Source organism: Rhagoletis zephyria, unplaced genomic scaffold (assembly GCF_001687245.7).
Source record: "Rhagoletis zephyria isolate East Lansing unplaced genomic scaffold, Rhagoletis_zephyria_1.1 Rzeph_scaffold_00309, whole genome shotgun sequence".
Lineage (NCBI taxonomy): Eukaryota > Metazoa > Arthropoda > Insecta > Diptera > Tephritidae > Rhagoletis > Rhagoletis zephyria.
The window spans coordinates 283,902-289,845 of record NW_016157393.1 but is presented as its reverse complement, the minus strand read 5'-3'; positions in this window follow the sequence as shown (position 1 = coordinate 289,845).

Genomic DNA, 5,944 nt, shown 5'->3' with positions numbered 1-5,944 from the left:
ATTATTTATAAAATATCTTACGGAATTTATCGGTTTTAGCTGTTCAAATAAAGGAGTTTTACAGTAAAATCCCATATCTGAACAATCAGATGTATGGAAGATATATGTTGTAGTCACCCGATCCTTGTTATTTTCACTTTAAGTATTCTGTTAATAATGAGTGAAAATGGTGCGAAATTTCATGTTCCTAGCAGCATAAATGGAGGAGATATGATAAAAGACCTCATATCTGAACAATCAGTTGTATGGGGGCTGCAGGTTATAGTGACCCGATCTTCGTTATTTTCACTGTAAGTCTTCTGCTGATAATGAGTGAAAGCAGCGCGAAATTTCATGGTCCTAGCTACATAAATGGATGAATTATAACGAAAAACCTCATATCTGAACAATCAGTTGTATGGGAGCTGTAGGTTATAGTTATCCGATCTTTTTAATTTTCACTGTAAGTTTTCTGTTGATAATTATTGAAAACAGTGCGGAATTTCCTGTTCCTAGCTATATAAATGGAGGAGTTATAACGAAAAATTTTATATCTGAACAATCAGTTGTATGGGAGCTATAGGTTTTAGTGACCCGATCTTTGTAATTTTTACTGTAAGCATTCTGTTGATAATGGGTGCAAGTGCTGCGAAATTTCATGTTCGTAGCTGCATAAATGAAGAAGTTATAACGAAAAATCTCATATCTGAACAATCAGTTGTATAGGAGCTATATGTTATAGTGGTCCGATTCTTCCGGTTCCGACAAATGATTAATACATTATTAAAATACACCCACCTACCAAATTTGATCCGGATATCTCGAAAACTGAGAGACTAGATTGCATACAAACAGACGGACAGACAGACAGACGGACAGACGGACATGGATAAATCAACTCAGCTCGACGTTCTGATCATATAAGTATACATTTTAATGGGTCTATCTCTTTTTGTTCTGGTACTTACAAACATCGGACCAAAGTTATAATACCATTTCATGCTCATGAAAGGTATAAAAATAACAATAGAAAAAAATTAAAAGGGAAACCGCACAAATAGTGGATTTCATATTTGCACGGGGTGCAGCTAGACAACCAGAACTCCCAGCTGCAGCCCTTCAAGACGAATTTATTAGTGCTCAAAATACATATACATTCCATATAATTTTATTCCCACACTTGGAAGGACATTTGATAAATAACCTTTAAAAATGTTAGAGTAAAATGTTGTTTATCCACTTGAGAATTAAGAATTCCTTGTGCATATTGGGAATGCTAACTGATTTATATTCTCGAGTGACTTCACCACCAAACCCAGGATTTAGATTTACTGATGTCAGAAAAAAAAGTTTTGAATCGTGGGACGCAAAATATTGCGGCAATGACGATACGGGAAGTGGTACGATATCGTCGCTACCACGTCAAACTATCGAATGTTAAAAACACTTTTTCATTTACGACACATTGCGCATGCGTCTAGAACAGAGCACGGACTTTTCCACTTTATTGGTAGATCTACCAACTTTTTAGCTTTTTATTCTTTATTTTCTACCATTTGTACCAACAAAGGAAAAAAATCTACCAATATTTTCCGGAATGAAAGCAAAGAGATTTAAATTAACGCAGTGTATACATATTTTATCATCGAACAGACCTAAAATAAATATGAAAAGTTATCTCTGACCATGACCAATTTAAAGGGGAAATTGCATCTCTATCAGCTGTTTATGGAAATATTTTCTTTTGCAATACGTTTGTGCGGGAGACTTCCGAATGAATGGGTTGCAAACAGTGTGTAAACCTCTACCACATATGTATGTGGTAGATCTACCACATATTTTTTAAAATCTAGGTTTCTACCACATTTATATACAGAACATTTGATTGTTTTTGTTTATCGGCCTTTATATTGTAAACTGATGTCATTTTTATTTAATAAGCTCGATGCCCAGAGAATACATTAAACAGAGGTTTTACTTCTTAATTATTAACATGTAAAATTATTATAAAATATAAGTTAAACACAACTTACACTCTTAGTTGTGCCCGGTCGACCGATTAGGAGTGCAGAAATATAATTAAAGTAAGTGTACATTTTTGGGCAGAAGAACTTAAGCATAATAAAATAAACAATTAAGAATACCGTAGTTGTAAACACAAATTATATACCTTGAACATTGAATTTTAGACAAGCGAACATAAGCATAAGAAGTAAAAAATTTAACTATGCCGTAATTATAAACAAACAAGTAAGAGCAGCGCTGTCTTCGGCTATGCCGAAGGCTTCATACCTTTCATGAACATCTGCAAATTTTAGTTTGACAGATTACTGATTTTGAATACATCTGCATACATCGATAGAGGAGTTACATACTTATATAAAAAATCGCCTCTAAACAATCAGAGGTATGGAGGATATACTTTATATGGCACCAATCTAAGTGATTTTCACTGCTATGTGATCGGTATATAAACCGGTAACACAATTTATTGGGTTTAGTTTCCTACATAAAGGAGATATATCGCAAAAACTGGCGGACATGGATAAATCAACTCAGCTCGACGTTCTGATCATATAAGTATACATTTTAATGGGTCTATCTCTTTTTGTTCTGGTACTTACAAAAACGGACCAAAGTTATAATACCATTTCATGCTCATGAAAGGTATAAAAACATACAAACAAAAATACAAGCAATATTGGTCAGTAAGGCGTAAATATGTACATACGACATACAGCATTGTGTTGTTGTTCTTCGGAGGACTGTTGGGAAAAGGAAACGACTGTTGATTGTCGAAGAAGAGGTGGAACACCTATGGCTCATTCCATCTCAAATCACCCAGGCCGGGGGAAAGCGAATTTAAGTTTGCGATAAAACCCACAGGGATTGTTCCTTGAACAATTTAAGGAGACGGGTTTTTTTTCTTTTTGCTCAGAAATGCGTATTTTTCGAATAATGAATTTTTTCCTTTTTGAGTACGAACGCTTATTTTTTCCTCTCTTAATAGCAACTTTTGATGAAATCGGTTATAACTGCCGCAAAAAAGCAAGGATTTTAATGATTTTTTTTTAAATTGCAGACAGTGATGGGCAAAATTGTATTTACTAAGTATTAAGTACTAAGTACAAAAGTATTTAGGTATTTTGTGTTGTTGTAAATACCAAAGTACTATTTACTTCGGTATTTAGGAGCTGCTAAATACCCAAGTACTATTTACTTAGGTATTTAGGAGCTGCTAAATACCCAAGTACTATTTACTTAGGTATTTAGGAGCTGCTAAATACCCAAGTACTATTTACTTAGGTATTTAGGAGCTGCTAAATACCCAAGTACTATATACTTAGGTATTTAGGAGCTGCTAAATACCCAAGTACTATTTACTTAGGTATTTAGGTGGTGCTAAATACTCAAGTAAAAAGTATTTAGGTATTTAGGAGCTATTAGATATTAAAGTAAGAAAAACTTGAGTATTTAGGAGCTGCTAGATACCAAAGAACAAAAAACGAAAGTATTTAGCAGACGCTAAGTACTCTGGTCCAAAGTACTCAGGTACCTTGGGGATGCAAAATACTTTCACTAAAGTACCAAGGTTAACGAATGTTTTATTTATTAAATAAAACGCGTTTTGTTTTTAGCTGCGACTTAGCATGTCGCATAACAAAATCTGTGTTGTTCTTTATTGGAATCATCTTATTTATACTCTAACATCTTATGTACTACTTATTTACTACAATACATATTTACTTAAAATTCTTACTGACTGAATCTCTCGCTTGCACATATGAGCATGCATTCATATGTGCCTAGCTCAAAGCATAGCTCAGTGAAGTCACCAAAACACACACACCCATTTCTAATGTGGAGCTACAAGCAATGTATCCACAGACATATCTACATGTACCAAGCATGAAGGTGCTAGCAGCGCAGTCGTACATATTTACATACATAGAGCTAGCGCATGCACCAGATATAGCTTGTGCCGCTTGTGTTTAGCGTGTGAAAATAACAAAGTAAGGAATTTGTTTATGCTGCAAAAATACATAACACAGGCGTGTGGCTTTGTTGTTGTTAGTGACTTATTCTGATATACTACACCTCCTTTCCTAAAAAAAAATCGTGAATACATATGAACGATTTTACAACTGTAATGCAGTTGAGTGGATTTATTTTCTTTTGTATATTTCATTTGATACTTTTGATGTTTTTTGTCGTTTGTTGTTTGTTTACAAAATTTTTCTTGTGATACAATGTTTTCGGTTTTGTTTGTTTTATTTCAAGTGGATTATAATTCATATGTTTGTTTACTTGTTAATTTCAGACTTGTTTTTAGATTTTTTTTTTGAATATTTTGTATAGATAAGTGTCGGGTTTTTGTTTATGATACTAATAACTAAAATATTTTGTGTACAAAAATATTTCTTTATTTATGGTCATAAAACTTTAAGTGTGAAATTTATTAATAAGTAAAATTTATGGGTAATTAAAATTTAAGTGAATTTACTCAAATAGCTTAAGCCTATTTTTATGTACTATGATCTTCTTACTCTTATCGATTAATTTTATATTTTCTACATTATATGGAGTTAAAGAATAATTATTTTTCATATCAATATTTACTACTCTATAGGGCCCTTTGTATCTATTATCTAACTTATGACCTGCTTCATTTTTAACTAATACTAAATCTCCTAATTTTATTTCCTTATATTGAAGATTTTTATCATAATAAACCTTTTGTCTCTCCTTAGCTTCTTTTACCAATATGTGAGCTCTTTGTTGAGCTACTTGTAATCTATATTTTATTTCTTTCTCATAGGCCTCATAGTTATAAACTGGGCTAATTGTATTTTCTTTTAAAAATTCGTAAGTCAGAGGTATTTTTCCAAAAACTAACTCGTATGGGCAATAACCATGAACCGTAGATGGTGTTGTATTGTAACAGTATGCAAAATACTTGATATACTCATCCCAATCATCTTTGTTAATGGATATGTAAAAACGAATGTATTCATTAAAAGTTCTGTGGCTACGTTCAACGGTGCCCAAAGTTTGATGGTGATATGGGGTAGAAGTCTTGTGTTCAATTTTTAAAAGTTTACACAATTCCTCAAATACGTTGTTTTTGTATTCAGTCCCCATATCAGTTATGATGGTCTTCATACAACCATATACCAAAATAAAGTTTTCAAAAATGGCTTTTGCCACCGTTTTCGCGTGTTTGCTCGCAATTGGAATTGCTATCAGATACTTTGTCAGATCACACACTATGGTAACCGCATACTCATTTCCACATACCGATACGGGCAACGGTCCAATTGTATCAATTTGCACCGTATCGAAGGCTTTTGTGGGAGTTTCCGTTATCACCATTGGTTCTTTTAAATTTTTATTTACTTTATTTTTGCTGCATTCCATGCATTTTTTAATGTGATTTTTTATATCATTTTTCATGTTTTTCCAATAATATTTTTGTTTTATTTTATTAGTTGTTCGATTGATTCCTGGGTGGCCACCAGTAACAGGATCATCATGATACTTTTTCAATAAATTTTTAATTGTATCTTTATCAGTCATATGCATAACCTCCGGAGTTAATGCAATTGTTAAGTTTTTGAGAACTTTGGTACCAATTTCTTTAAATGTGCTTACTCGAGTATAATTATTCTTGAACAATTTGTCTCCTAAGGACAACTGTATTTTATTTATTTTCAAACTGTCGGCTTCTTTCATTAGCCTGGCAAAGAATTGACCTAAATCAATATTCGCCTCAACAATTGAATTATTAATACTTGAATTGCCGGCTTCTTTTGAAAGCCTGGCAAAGGATTGACCTGAATCAATCTTCGCCTCAACAATTAAATCATTAATATCTATTTTGCTACAAATTTTCTTTCCCTTTTTGAACTGCAGTTTCGGGGGGTCGAAAACGAGCTGGGCTAGCTTTTTAACTTCACATTTATTT